Source organism: Camellia sinensis, chromosome 10 (assembly GCF_055761805.1).
Source record: "Camellia sinensis isolate YWXY chromosome 10, ASM5576180v1, whole genome shotgun sequence".
In the NCBI taxonomy this organism is placed as follows: Eukaryota; Viridiplantae; Streptophyta; class Magnoliopsida; order Ericales; family Theaceae; genus Camellia; species Camellia sinensis.
In genome coordinates, this window is record NC_138970.1 from 1,143,091 (window position 1) to 1,159,806 (window position 16,716).

The window sequence follows — 16,716 nt, forward strand, 5'->3', positions numbered from 1 at the left end:
CCACGTATTTACATATCTGCCACTGTGCCGGAGAATCTGTATAGGTGTTCGAGTGTTTGAACCGTAATGCGCAAGAAATGGTATGTAAACCCCGTATTTACATATCTGCCACTGTGCAGGAGAATCCGTATAGGTGTTCGAGTGTTCGAACCCTAATACGTGAGAAATGGTATGTAAACGCCGTATTTACATATCTGCCACTGTGCAGGAGAATCCGTATAGGTGTTCGAGTGTTCGAACCGTAATCCGCAAGAAATGGTATGTAAACCCCGTATTTACATATCTGCCACTGTGCAGGAGAATCCGTATAGGTGTTCGAGTGTTCGAACCCAAATGCGTGAGAAATGGTAAGTAAACGCCGTATTTACATATCTGCCACTGTGCAGGAGAATCCGTATAGGTGTTCGAGTGTTCGAACCGTAATGCGCAAAAAATGGGATGTAAACCCCGTATTTACATATCTGCCACTGTGCAGGAGAATCCGTATAGGTGTTCGAGTGTTCGAACCGTAATGCGCAAGAAATGGGATGTAAACCCCGTATTTACATATCTGCCACTGTGCAGCAGAATCCGTATAGGTGTTCGAGTGTTCGAACCGTAATGCGCAAGAAATGGTCTGTAAACCTCGTATTTACATATCTGCCACTGTGCAGGAGAATCCGTATAGGTGTTCGAGTGTTCGAACCCTAATGCGTGAGAAATGGTAATTAAACGCCGTATTTACATATCTGCCACTGTGCAGGAGAATCCGTATAGGTGTTCGAGTGTTCGAACCGTAATGCGCAAGAAATGGTATGTAAACCCCGTATTTACATATCTGCCACTGTGGAGGAGAATCCGTATAGGTGTTCGAGTGTTCGAACCCTAATGCGCAAGAAATGGGATGTAAACCCCGTATTTACATATCTGCCACTGTGCAGGAGAATCCGTTTAGGTGTTCGAGTGTTCGAACCGTAATGCGCAAGAAATGGTATGTAAACCCCGTATTTACATATCTGCCACTGTGCAGGAGAATCCGTATAGGTGTTCGAGTGTTCGAACCGTAATGCGCAAGAAATGGGATGTAAACCCCGTATTTACATATCTGCCACTGTGCAGGAGAATCCGTTTAGGTGTTCGAGTGTTCGAACCGTAATGCGCAAGAAATGGTATGTAAACCCCGTATTTACATATCTGCCACTGTGCAGGAGAATCCGTATAGGTGTTCGAGTGTTCTAACCGTAAAGCGCAAGAAATGGTATGTAAACCCCGTGTTTACATATCTGCCACTGTGCTGGAGAATCCGTATAGGTGTTCGAGTGTTCGAACCCTAATGCGTGAGAAATGGTAAATAAACGCCGTATTTACATATCTGCCACTATGTAGGAGAATCCGTATAGGTGTTCGAGTGTTCGAACCGTAATGTGCAAGAAATGGTATGTAAGCCCCGTATTTACATATCTGCCACTGTGCAGGAGAATCCGTATAGGTGTTCGAGTGTTCGAACCCTAACGCGTAAGAAATGGAATGGAAACCCCGTATTTACATATCTGCCACTGTGCAGGAGAATCCGTATAGGTTTTCGAGTGTTCGAACCGTAATGCGCAAGAAATGGTATGTAAACCACGTATTTACATATCTGCCACTGTGCCGGAGAATCTGTATAGGTGTTCGAGTGTTTGAACCGTAATGCGCAAGAAATGGTATGTAAACCCCGTATTTACATATCTGCCACTGTGCAGGAGAATCCGTATAGGTGTTCGAGTGTTCGAACCCTAATACGTGAGAAATGGTATGTAAACGCCGTATTTACATATCTGCCACTGTGCAGGAGAATCCGTATAGGTGTTCGAGTGTTCGAACCGTAATCCGCAAGAAATGGTATGTAAACCCCGTATTTACATATCTGCCACTGTGCAGGAGAATCCGTATAGGTGTTCGAGTGTTCGAACCCAAATGCGTGAGAAATGGTAAGTAAACGCCGTATTTACATATCTGCCACTGTGCAGGAGAATCCGTATAGGTGTTCGAGTGTTCGAACCGTAATGCGCAAAAAATGGTATGTAAACCCCGTATTTAGATATCTGCCACTGTGCAGGAGAATCCGTATAGGTGTTCGAGTGTTCGAACCGTAATGCGCAAGAAATGGTATGTAAACCCCGTATTTACATATCTGCCACTGTGCAGCAGAATCCGTATAGGTGTTCGAGTGTTCGAACCGTAATGCGCAAGAAATGGGATGTAAACCCCGTATTTACATATCTGCCACTGTGCAGGAGAATCCGTTTAGGTGTTCGAGTGTTCGAACCGTAATGCGCAAGAAATGGTATGTAAACCCCGTATTTACATATCTGCCACTGTGCAGGAGAATCCGTATAGGTGTTCGAGTGTTCGAACCGTAATGCGCAAGAAATGGTATGTAAACCCCCGTGTTTACATATCTGCCACTGTGCTGGAGAATCCGTATAGGTGTTCGAGTGTTCGAACCCTAATGCGTGAGAAATGGTAAATAAACGCCGTATTTACATATCTGCCACTATGTAGGAGAATCCGTATAGGTGTTCGAGTGTTCGGACCGTAATGTGCAAGAAATGGTATGTAAGCCCCGTATTTACATATCTGCCACTGTGCAGGAGAATCCGTATAGGTGTTCGAGTGTTCGAACCCTAACGCGTAAGAAATGGTATGGAAACCCCGTATTTACATATCTGCCACTGTGCAGGAGAATCCGTATAGGTTTTCGAGTGTTCGAACCGTAATGCGCAAGAAATGGTATGTAAACCACGTATTTACATATCTGCCACTGTGCCGGAGAATCTGTATAGGTGTTCGAGTGTTTGAACCGTAATGCGCAAGAAATGGTATGTAAACCCCGTATTTACATATCTGCCACTGTGCAGGAGAATCCGTATAGGTATTCGAGTGTTCGAACCCTAATACGTGAGAAATGGTATGTAAGCGCCGTATTTACATATCTGCCACTGTGCAGGAGAATCCGTATAGGTGTTCGAGTGTTCGAACCGTAATCCGCAAGAAATGGTATGTAAACCCCGTATTGACATATCTGCCACTGTGCAGGAGAATCCGTATAGGTGTTCGAGTGTTCGAACCCAAATGCGTGAGAAATGGTAAGTAAACGCCGTATTTACATATCTGCCACTGTGCAGGAGAATCCGTATAGGTGTTCGAGTGTTCGAACCGTAATGCGCAAAAAATGGGATGTAAACCCCGTATTTACATATCTGCCACTGTGCAGGAGAATCCGTATAGGTGTTCGAGTGTTCGAACCGTAATGCGCAAGAAATGGGATGTAAACCCCGTATTTACATATCTGCCACTGTGCAGCAGAATCCGTATAGGTGTTCGAGTGTTCGAACCGTAATGCGCAAGAAATGGTCTGTAAACCTCGTATTTACATATCTGCCACTGTGCAGGAGAATCCGTATAGGTGTTCGAGTGTTCGAACCCTAATGCGTGAGAAATGGTAATTAAACGCCGTATTTACATATCTGCCACTGTGCAGGAGAATCCGTATAGGTGTTCGAGTGTTCGAACCGTAATGCGCAAGAAATGGTATGTAAACCCCGTATTTACATATCTGCCACTGTGGAGGAGAATCCGTATAGGTGTTCGAGTGTTCGAACCCTAATGCGCAAGAAATGGGATGTAAACCCCGTATTTACATATCTGCCACTGTGCAGGAGAATCCGTTTAGGTGTTCGAGTGTTCGAACCGTAATGCGCAAGAAATGGTATGTAAACCCCGTATTTACATATCTGCTACTGTGCAGGAGAATCCGTATAGGTGTTCGAGTGTTCGAACCGTAATGCGCAAGAAATGGGATGTAAACCCCGTATTTATATATCTGCCACTGTGCAGGAGAATCCGTTTAGGTGTTCGAGTGTTCGAACCGTAATGCGCAAGAAATGGTATGTAAACCCCGTATTTACATATCTGCCACTGTGCAGGAGAATCCGTATAGGTGTTCGAGTGTTCTAACCGTAAAGCGCAAGAAATGGTATGTAAACCCCGTGTTTACATATCTGCCACTGTGCTGGAGAATCCGTATAGGTGTTCGAGTGTTCGAACCCTAATGCGTGAGAAATGGTAAATAAACGCCGTATTTACATATCTGCCACTATGTAGGAGAATCCGTATAGGTGTTCGAGTGTTCGAACCGTAATGTGCAAGAAATGGTATGTAAGCCCCGTATTTACATATCTGCCACTGTGCAGGAGAATCCGTATAGGTGTTCGAGTGTTCGAACCCTAACGCGTAAGAAATGGTATGGAAACCCCGTATTTACATATCTGCCACTGTGCAGGAGAATCCGTATAGGTTTTCGAGTGTTCGAACCGTAATGCGCAAGAAATGGTATGTAAACCACGTATTTACATATCTGCCACTGTGCCGGAGAATCTGTATAGGTGTTCGAGTGTTTGAACCGTAATGCGCAAGAAATGGTATGTAAACCCCGTATTTACATATCTGCCACTGTGCAGGAGAATCCGTATAGGTATTCGAGTGTTCGAACCCTAATACGTGAGAAATGGTATGTAAGCGCCGTATTTACATATCTGCCACTGTGCAGGAGAATCCGTATAGGTGTTCGAGTGTTCGAACCGTAATCCGCAAGAAATGGTATGTAAACCCCGTATTGACATATCTGCCACTGTGCAGGAGAATCCGTATAGGTGTTCGAGTGTTCGAACCCAAATGCGTGAGAAATGGTAAGTAAACGCCGTATTTACATATCTGCCACTGTGCAGGAGAATCCGTATAGGTGTTCGAGTGTTCGAACCGTAATGCGCAAAAAATGGGATGTAAACCCCGTATTTACATATCTGCCACTGTGCAGGAGAATCCGTATAGGTGTTCGAGTGTTCGAACCGTAATGCGCAAGAAATGGGATGTAAACCCCGTATTTACATATCTGCCACTGTGCAGCAGAATCCGTATAGGTGTTCGAGTGTTCGAACCGTAATGCGCAAGAAATGGTCTGTAAACCTCGTATTTACATATCTGCCACTGTGCAGGAGAATCCGTATAGGTGTTCGAGTGTTCGAACCCTAATGCGTGAGAAATGGTAATTAAACGCCGTATTTACATATCTGCCACTGTGCAGGAGAATCCGTATAGGTGTTCGAGTGTTCGAACCGTAATGCGCAAGAAATGGTATGTAAACCCCGTATTTACATATCTGCCACTGTGGAGGAGAATCCGTATAGGTGTTCGAGTGTTCGAACCCTAATGCGCAAGAAATGGGATGTAAACCCCGTATTTACATATCTGCCACTGTGCAGGAGAATCCGTTTAGGTGTTCGAGTGTTCGAACCGTAATGCGCAAGAAATGGTATGTAAACCCCGTATTTACATATCTGCTACTGTGCAGGAGAATCCGTATAGGTGTTCGAGTGTTCGAACCGTAATGCGCAAGAAATGGGATGTAAACCCCGTATTTATATATCTGCCACTGTGCAGGAGAATCCGTTTAGGTGTTCGAGTGTTCGAACCGTAATGCGCAAGAAATGGTATGTAAACCCCGTATTTACATATCTGCCACTGTGCAGGAGAATCCGTATAGGTGTTCGAGTGTTCTAACCGTAAAGCGCAAGAAATGGTATGTAAACCCCGTGTTTACATATCTGCCACTGTGCTGGAGAATCCGTATAGGTGTTCGAGTGTTCGAACCCTAATGCGTGAGAAATGGTAAATAAACGCCGTATTTACATATCTGCCACTATGTAGGAGAATCCGTATAGGTGTTCGAGTGTTCGAACCGTAATGTGCAAGAAATGGTATGTAAGCCCCGTATTTACATATCTGCCACTGTGCAGGAGAATCCGTATAGGTGTTCGAGTGTTCGAACCCTAACGCGTAAGAAATGGAATGGAAACCCCGTATTTACATATCTGCCACTGTGCAGGAGAATCCGTATAGGTTTTCGAGTGTTCGAACCGTAATGCGCAAGAAATGGTATGTAAACCACGTATTTACATATCTGCCACTGTGCCGGAGAATCTGTATAGGTGTTCGAGTGTTTGAACCGTAATGCGCAAGAAATGGTATGTAAACCCCGTATTTACATATCTGCCACTGTGCAGGAGAATCCGTATAGGTGTTCGAGTGTTCGAACCCTAATACGTGAGAAATGGTATGTAAACGCCGTATTTACATATCTGCCACTGTGCAGGAGAATCCGTATAGGTGTTCGAGTGTTCGAACCGTAATCCGCAAGAAATGGTATGTAAACCCCGTATTTACATATCTGCCACTGTGCAGGAGAATCCGTATAGGTGTTCGAGTGTTCGAACCCAAATGCGTGAGAAATGGTAAGTAAACGCCGTATTTACATATCTGCCACTGTGCAGGAGAATCCGTATAGGTGTTCGAGTGTTCGAACCGTAATGCGCAAAAAATGGTATGTAAACCCCGTATTTAGATATCTGCCACTGTGCAGGAGAATCCGTATAGGTGTTCGAGTGTTCGAACCGTAATGCGCAAGAAATGGTATGTAAACCCCGTATTTACATATCTGCCACTGTGCAGCAGAATCCGTATAGGTGTTCGAGTGTTCGAACCGTAATGCGCAAGAAATGGGATGTAAACCCCGTATTTACATATCTGCCACTGTGCAGGAGAATCCGTTTAGGTGTTCGAGTGTTCGAACCGTAATGCGCAAGAAATGGTATGTAAACCCCGTATTTACATATCTGCCACTGTGCAGGAGAATCCGTATAGGTGTTCGAGTGTTCGAACCGTAATGCGCAAGAAATGGTATGTAAACCCCCGTGTTTACATATCTGCCACTGTGCTGGAGAATCCGTATAGGTGTTCGAGTGTTCGAACCCTAATGCGTGAGAAATGGTAAATAAACGCCGTATTTACATATCTGCCACTATGTAGGAGAATCCGTATAGGTGTTCGAGTGTTCGGACCGTAATGTGCAAGAAATGGTATGTAAGCCCCGTATTTACATATCTGCCACTGTGCAGGAGAATCCGTATAGGTGTTCGAGTGTTCGAACCCTAACGCGTAAGAAATGGTATGGAAACCCCGTATTTACATATCTGCCACTGTGCAGGAGAATCCGTATAGGTTTTCGAGTGTTCGAACCGTAATGCGCAAGAAATGGTATGTAAACCACGTATTTACATATCTGCCACTGTGCCGGAGAATCTGTATAGGTGTTCGAGTGTTTGAACCGTAATGCGCAAGAAATGGTATGTAAACCCCGTATTTACATATCTGCCACTGTGCAGGAGAATCCGTATAGGTATTCGAGTGTTCGAACCCTAATACGTGAGAAATGGTATGTAAGCGCCGTATTTACATATCTGCCACTGTGCAGGAGAATCCGTATAGGTGTTCGAGTGTTGGAACCGTAATCCGCAAGAAATGGTATGTAAACCCCGTATTGACATATCTGCCACTGTGCAGGAGAATCCGTATAGGTGTTCGAGTGTTCGAACCCAAATGCGTGAGAAATGGTAAGTAAACGCCGTATTTACATATCTGCCACTGTGCAGGAGAATCCGTATAGGTGTTCGAGTGTTCGAACCGTAATGCGCAAAAAATGGGATGTAAACCCCGTATTTACATATCTGCCACTGTGCAGGAGAATCCGTATAGGTGTTCGAGTGTTCGAACCGTAATGCGCAAGAAATGGGATGTAAACCCCGTATTTACATATCTGCCACTGTGCAGCAGAATCCGTATAGGTGTTCGAGTGTTCGAACCGTAATGCGCAAGAAATGGTCTGTAAACCTCGTATTTACATATCTGCCACTGTGCAGGAGAATCCGTATAGGTGTTCGAGTGTTCGAACCCTAATGCGTGAGAAATGGTAATTAAACGCCGTATTTACATATCTGCCACTGTGCAGGAGAATCCGTATAGGTGTTCGAGTGTTCGAACCGTAATGCGCAAGAAATGGTATGTAAACCCCGTATTTACATATCTGCCACTGTGGAGGAGAATCCGTATAGGTGTTCGAGTGTTCGAACCCTAATGCGCAAGAAATGGGATGTAAACCCCGTATTTACATATCTGCCACTGTGCAGGAGAATCCGTTTAGGTGTTCGAGTGTTCGAACCGTAATGCGCAAGAAATGGTATGTAAACCCCGTATTTACATATCTGCTACTGTGCAGGAGAATCCGTATAGGTGTTCGAGTGTTCGAACCGTAATGCGCAAGAAATGGGATGTAAACCCCGTATTTACATATCTGCCACTGTGCAGGAGAATCCGTTTAGGTGTTCGAGTGTTCGAACCGTAATGCGCAAGAAATGGTATGTAAACCCCGTATTTACATATCTGCCACTGTGCAGGAGAATCCGTATAGGTGTTCGAGTGTTCTAACCGTAAAGCGCAAGAAATGGTATGTAAACCCCGTGTTTACATATCTGCCACTGTGCTGGAGAATCCGTATAGGTGTTCGAGTGTTCGAACCCTAATGCGTGAGAAATGGTAAATAAACGCCGTATTTACATATCTGCCACTATGTAGGAGAATCCGTATAGGTGTTCGAGTGTTCGAACCGTAATGTGCAAGAAATGGTATGTAAGCCCCGTATTTACATATCTGCCACTGTGCAGGAGAATCCGTATAGGTGTTCGAGTGTTCGAACCCTAACGCGTAAGAAATGGAATGGAAACCCCGTATTTACATATCTGCCACTGTGCAGGAGAATCCGTATAGGTTTTCGAGTGTTCGAACCGTAATGCGCAAGAAATGGTATGTAAACCACGTATTTACATATCTGCCACTGTGCCGGAGAATCTGTATAGGTGTTCGAGTGTTTGAACCGTAATGCGCAAGAAATGGTATGTAAACCCCGTATTTACATATCTGCCACTGTGCAGGAGAATCCGTATAGGTGTTCGAGTGTTCGAACCCTAATACGTGAGAAATGGTATGTAAACGCCGTATTTACATATCTGCCACTGTGCAGGAGAATCCGTATAGGTGTTCGAGTGTTCGAACCGTAATCCGCAAGAAATGGTATGTAAACCCCGTATTTACATATCTGCCACTGTGCAGGAGAATCCGTATAGGTGTTCGAGTGTTCGAACCCAAATGCGTGAGAAATGGTAAGTAAACGCCGTATTTACATATCTGCCACTGTGCAGGAGAATCCGTATAGGTGTTCGAGTGTTCGAACCGTAATGCGCAAAAAATGGTATGTAAACCCCGTATTTAGATATCTGCCACTGTGCAGGAGAATCCGTATAGGTGTTCGAGTGTTCGAACCGTAATGCGCAAGAAATGGTATGTAAACCCCGTATTTACATATCTGCCACTGTGCAGCAGAATCCGTATAGGTGTTCGAGTGTTCGAACCGTAATGCGCAAGAAATGGGATGTAAACCCCGTATTTACATATCTGCCACTGTGCAGGAGAATCCGTTTAGGTGTTCGAGTGTTCGAACCGTAATGCGCAAGAAATGGTATGTAAACCCCGTATTTACATATCTGCCACTGTGCAGGAGAATCCGTATAGGTGTTCGAGTGTTCGAACCGTAATGCGCAAGAAATGGTATGTAAACCCCCGTGTTTACATATCTGCCACTGTGCTGGAGAATCCGTATAGGTGTTCGAGTGTTCGAACCCTAATGCGTGAGAAATGGTAAATAAACGCCGTATTTACATATCTGCCACTATGTAGGAGAATCCGTATAGGTGTTCGAGTGTTCGGACCGTAATGTGCAAGAAATGGTATGTAAGCCCCGTATTTACATATCTGCCACTGTGCAGGAGAATCCGTATAGGTGTTCGAGTGTTCGAACCCTAACGCGTAAGAAATGGTATGGAAACCCCGTATTTACATATCTGCCACTGTGCAGGAGAATCCGTATAGGTTTTCGAGTGTTCGAACCGTAATGCGCAAGAAATGGTATGTAAACCACGTATTTACATATCTGCCACTGTGCCGGAGAATCTGTATAGGTGTTCGAGTGTTTGAACCGTAATGCGCAAGAAATGGTATGTAAACCCCGTATTTACATATCTGCCACTGTGCAGGAGAATCCGTATAGGTATTCGAGTGTTCGAACCCTAATACGTGAGAAATGGTATGTAAGCGCCGTATTTACATATCTGCCACTGTGCAGGAGAATCCGTATAGGTGTTCGAGTGTTGGAACCGTAATCCGCAAGAAATGGTATGTAAACCCCGTATTGACATATCTGCCACTGTGCAGGAGAATCCGTATAGGTGTTCGAGTGTTCGAACCCAAATGCGTGAGAAATGGTAAGTAAACGCCGTATTTACATATCTGCCACTGTGCAGGAGAATCCGTATAGGTGTTCGAGTGTTCGAACCGTAATGCGCAAAAAATGGGATGTAAACCCCGTATTTACATATCTGCCACTGTGCAGGAGAATCCGTATAGGTGTTCGAGTGTTCGAACCGTAATGCGCAAGAAATGGGATGTAAACCCCGTATTTACATATCTGCCACTGTGCAGCAGAATCCGTATAGGTGTTCGAGTGTTCGAACCGTAATGCGCAAGAAATGGTCTGTAAACCTCGTATTTACATATCTGCCACTGTGCAGGAGAATCCGTATAGGTGTTCGAGTGTTCGAACCCTAATGCGTGAGAAATGGTAATTAAACGCCGTATTTACATATCTGCCACTGTGCAGGAGAATCCGTATAGGTGTTCGAGTGTTCGAACCGTAATGCGCAAGAAATGGTATGTAAACCCCGTATTTACATATCTGCCACTGTGGAGGAGAATCCGTATAGGTGTTCGAGTGTTCGAACCCTAATGCGCAAGAAATGGGATGTAAACCCCGTATTTACATATCTGCCACTGTGCAGGAGAATCCGTTTAGGTGTTCGAGTGTTCGAACCGTAATGCGCAAGAAATGGTATGTAAACCCCGTATTTACATATCTGCTACTGTGCAGGAGAATCCGTATAGGTGTTCGAGTGTTCGAACCGTAATGCGCAAGAAATGGGATGTAAACCCCGTATTTACATATCTGCCACTGTGCAGGAGAATCCGTTTAGGTGTTCGAGTGTTCGAACCGTAATGCGCAAGAAATGGTATGTAAACCCCGTATTTACATATCTGCCATTGTGCAGGAGAATCCGTATAGGTGTTCGAGTGTTCTAACCGTAAAGCGCAAGAAATGGTATGTAAACCCCGTGTTTACATATCTGCCACTGTGCTGGAGAATCCGTATAGGTGTTCGAGTGTTCGAACCCTAATGCGTGAGAAATGGTAAATAAACGCCGTATTTACATATCTGCCACTATGTAGGAGAATCCGTATAGGTGTTCGAGTGTTCGAACCGTAATGTGCAAGAAATGGTATGTAAGCCCCGTATTTACATATCTGCCACTGTGCAGGAGAATCCGTATAGGTGTTCGAGTGTTCGAACCCTAACGCGTAAGAAATGGAATGGAAACCCCGTATTTACATATCTGCCACTGTGCAGGAGAATCCGTATAGGTTTTCGAGTGTTCGAACCGTAATGCGCAAGAAATGGTATGTAAACCACGTATTTACATATCTGCCACTGTGCCGGAGAATCTGTATAGGTGTTCGAGTGTTTGAACCGTAATGCGCAAGAAATGGTATGTAAACCCCGTATTTACATATCTGCCACTGTGCAGGAGAATCCGTATAGGTGTTCGAGTGTTCGAACCCTAATACGTGAGAAATGGTATGTAAACGCCGTATTTACATATCTGCCACTGTGCAGGAGAATCCGTATAGGTGTTCGAGTGTTCGAACCGTAATCCGCAAGAAATGGTATGTAAACCCCGTATTTACATATCTGCCACTGTGCAGGAGAATCCGTATAGGTGTTCGAGTGTTCGAACCCAAATGCGTGAGAAATGGTAAGTAAACGCCGTATTTACATATCTGCCACTGTGCAGGAGAATCCGTATAGGTGTTCGAGTGTTCGAACCGTAATGCGCAAAAAATGGTATGTAAACCCCGTATTTAGATATCTGCCACTGTGCAGGAGAATCCGTATAGGTGTTCGAGTGTTCGAACCGTAATGCGCAAGAAATGGTATGTAAACCCCGTATTTACATATCTGCCACTGTGCAGCAGAATCCGTATAGGTGTTCGAGTGTTCGAACCGTAATGCGCAAGAAATGGGATGTAAACCCCGTATTTACATATCTGCCACTGTGCAGGAGAATCCGTTTAGGTGTTCGAGTGTTCGAACCGTAATGCGCAAGAAATGGTATGTAAACCCCGTATTTACATATCTGCCACTGTGCAGGAGAATCCGTATAGGTGTTCGAGTGTTCGAACCGTAATGCGCAAGAAATGGTATGTAAACCCCCGTGTTTACATATCTGCCACTGTGCTGGAGAATCCGTATAGGTGTTCGAGTGTTCGAACCCTAATGCGTGAGAAATGGTAAATAAACGCCGTATTTACATATCTGCCACTATGTAGGAGAATCCGTATAGGTGTTCGAGTGTTCGGACCGTAATGTGCAAGAAATGGTATGTAAGCCCCGTATTTACATATCTGCCACTGTGCAGGAGAATCCGTATAGGTGTTCGAGTGTTCGAACCCTAACGCGTAAGAAATGGTATGGAAACCCCGTATTTACATATCTGCCACTGTGCAGGAGAATCCGTATAGGTTTTCGAGTGTTCGAACCGTAATGCGCAAGAAATGGTATGTAAACCACGTATTTACATATCTGCCACTGTGCCGGAGAATCTGTATAGGTGTTCGAGTGTTTGAACCGTAATGCGCAAGAAATGGTATGTAAACCCCGTATTTACATATCTGCCACTGTGCAGGAGAATCCGTATAGGTATTCGAGTGTTCGAACCCTAATACGTGAGAAATGGTATGTAAGCGCCGTATTTACATATCTGCCACTGTGCAGGAGAATCCGTATAGGTGTTCGAGTGTTCGAACCGTAATCCGCAAGAAATGGTATGTAAACCCCGTATTGACATATCTGCCACTGTGCAGGAGAATCCGTATAGGTGTTCGAGTGTTCGAACCCAAATGCGTGAGAAATGGTAAGTAAACGCCGTATTTACATATCTGCCACTGTGCAGGAGAATCCGTATAGGTGTTCGAGTGTTCGAACCGTAATGCGCAAAAAATGGGATGTAAACCCCGTATTTACATATCTGCCACTGTGCAGGAGAATCCGTATAGGTGTTCGAGTGTTCGAACCGTAATGCGCAAGAAATGGGATGTAAACCCCGTATTTACATATCTGCCACTGTGCAGCAGAATCCGTATAGGTGTTCGAGTGTTCGAACCGTAATGCGCAAGAAATGGTCTGTAAACCTCGTATTTACATATCTGCCACTGTGCAGGAGAATCCGTATAGGTGTTCGAGTGTTCGAACCCTAATGCGTGAGAAATGGTAATTAAACGCCGTATTTACATATCTGCCACTCTGCAGGAGAATCCGTATAGGTGTTCGAGTGTTCGAACCGTAATGCGCAAGAAATGGTATGTAAACCCCGTATTTACATATCTGCCACTGTGGAGGAGAATCCGTATAGGTGTTCGAGTGTTCGAACCCTAATGCGCAAGAAATGGGATGTAAACCCCGTATTTACATATCTGCCACTGTGCAGGAGAATCCGTTTAGGTGTTCGAGTGTTCGAACCGTAATGCGCAAGAAATGGTATGTAAACCCCGTATTTACATATCTGCTACTGTGCAGGAGAATCCGTATAGGTGTTCGAGTGTTCGAACCGTAATGCGCAAGAAATGGGATGTAAACCCCGTATTTACATATCTGCCACTGTGCAGGAGAATCCGTTTAGGTGTTCGAGTGTTCGAACCGTAATGCGCAAGAAATGGTATGTAAACCCCGTATTTACATATCTGCCACTGTGCAGGAGAATCCGTATAGGTGTTCGAGTGTTCTAACCGTAAAGCGCAAGAAATGGTATGTAAACCCCGTGTTTACATATCTGCCACTGTGCTGGAGAATCCGTATAGGTGTTCGAGTGTTCGAACCCTAATGCGTGAGAAATGGTAAATAAACGCCGTATTTACATATCTGCCACTATGTAGGAGAATCCGTATAGGTGTTCGAGTGTTCGAACCGTAATGTGCAAGAAATGGTATGTAAGCCCCGTATTTACATATCTGCCACTGTGCAGGAGAATCCGTATAGGTGTTCGAGTGTTCGAACCCTAACGCGTAAGAAATGGAATGGAAACCCCGTATTTACATATCTGCCACTGTGCAGGAGAATCCGTATAGGTTTTCGAGTGTTCGAACCGTAATGCGCAAGAAATGGTATGTAAACCACGTATTTACATATCTGCCACTGTGCCGGAGAATCTGTATAGGTGTTCGAGTGTTTGAACCGTAATGCGCAAGAAATGGTATGTAAACCCCGTATTTACATATCTGCCACTGTGCAGGAGAATCCGTATAGGTGTTCGAGTGTTCGAACCCTAATACGTGAGAAATGGTATGTAAACGCCGTATTTACATATCTGCCACTGTGCAGGAGAATCCGTATAGGTGTTCGAGTGTTCGAACCGTAATCCGCAAGAAATGGTATGTAAACCCCGTATTTACATATCTGCCACTGTGCAGGAGAATCCGTATAGGTGTTCGAGTGTTCGAACCCAAATGCGTGAGAAATGGTAAGTAAACGCCGTATTTACATATCTGCCACTGTGCAGGAGAATCCGTATAGGTGTTCGAGTGTTCGAACCGTAATGCGCAAAAAATGGTATGTAAACCCCGTATTTAGATATCTGCCACTGTGCAGGAGAATCCGTATAGGTGTTCGAGTGTTCGAACCGTAATGCGCAAGAAATGGTATGTAAACCCCGTATTTACATATCTGCCACTGTGCAGCAGAATCCGTATAGGTGTTCGAGTGTTCGAACCGTAATGCGCAAGAAATGGGATGTAAACCCCGTATTTACATATCTGCCACTGTGCAGGAGAATCCGTTTAGGTGTTCGAGTGTTCGAACCGTAATGCGCAAGAAATGGTATGTAAACCCCGTATTTACATATCTGCCACTGTGCAGGAGAATCCGTATAGGTGTTCGAGTGTTCGAACCGTAATGCGCAAGAAATGGTATGTAAACCCCCGTGTTTACATATCTGCCACTGTGCTGGAGAATCCGTATAGGTGTTCGAGTGTTCGAACCCTAATGCGTGAGAAATGGTAAATAAACGCCGTATTTACATATCTGCCACTATGTAGGAGAATCCGTATAGGTGTTCGAGTGTTCGGACCGTAATGTGCAAGAAATGGTATGTAAGCCCCGTATTTACATATCTGCCACTGTGCAGGAGAATCCGTATAGGTGTTCGAGTGTTCGAACCCTAACGCGTAAGAAATGGTATGGAAACCCCGTATTTACATATCTGCCACTGTGCAGGAGAATCCGTATAGGTTTTCGAGTGTTCGAACCGTAATGCGCAAGAAATGGTATGTAAACCACGTATTTACATATCTGCCACTGTGCCGGAGAATCTGTATAGGTGTTCGAGTGTTTGAACCGTAATGCGCAAGAAATGGTATGTAAACCACGTATTTACATATCTGCCACTGTGCAGGAGAATCCGTATAGGTATTCGAGTGTTCGAACCCTAATACGTGAGAAATGGTATGTAAGCGCCGTATTTACATATCTGCCACTGTGCAGGAGAATCCGTATAGGTGTTCGAGTGTTCGAACCGTAATCCGCAAGAAATGGTATGTAAACCCCGTATTGACATATCTGCCACTGTGCAGGAGAATCCGTATAGGTGTTCGAGTGTTCGAACCCAAATGCGTGAGAAATGGTAAGTAAACGCCGTATTTACATATCTGCCACTGTGCAGGAGAATCCGTATAGGTGTTCGAGTGTTCGAACCGTAATGCGCAAAAAATGGGATGTAAACCCCGTGTTTACATATCTGCCACTGTGCAGGAGAATCCGTATAGGTGTTCGAGTGTTCGAACCGTAATGCGCAAGAAATGGTATGTAAACCCCGTATTTACATATCTGCCACTGTGCAGCAGAATCCGTATAGGTGTTCGAGTGTTCGAACCGTAATGCGCAAGAAATGGTATGTAAACCCCGTATTTACATATCTGCCACTGTGCAGGAGAATCCGTATAGGTGTTCGAGTGTTCGAACCCTAATGCGTGAGAAATGGTAATTAAATGCCGTATTTACATATCTGCCACTGTGCAGGAGAATCTGTATAGGTGTTCGAGTGTTCGAACCGTAATGCGCAAGAAATGGGATGTAAACCCCATATTTACATATCTGCCACTGTGCAGGAGAATCCGTTTAGGTGTTCGAGTGTTCGAACCGTAATGCGCAAGAAATGGTATGTAAACCTCGTATTTACATATCTGCCACTGTGCAGGAGAATCCGTATAGGTGTTCGAGTGTTCGAACCCTAATGCGTGAGAAATGGTAATTAAACGCCGTATTTACATATCTGCCACTGTGCAGGAGAATCCGTATAGGTGTTCGAGTGTTCGAACCGTAATGCGCAAGAAATGGTATGTAAACCCCGTATTTACATATCTGGCACTGTGGAGGAGAATCCGTATAGGTGTTCGAGTGTTCGAACCCAAATGCGTGAGAAATGGTAAGTAAACGCCGTATTTACATATCTGCCACTGTGCAGGAGAATCCGTATAGGTGTTCGAGTGTTCGAACCGTAATGCGCAAAAAATGGGATGTAAACCCCGTATTTACATATCTGCCACTGTGCCGGAGAATCCGTATAGGTGTTCGAGTGTTCGAACCGTAAT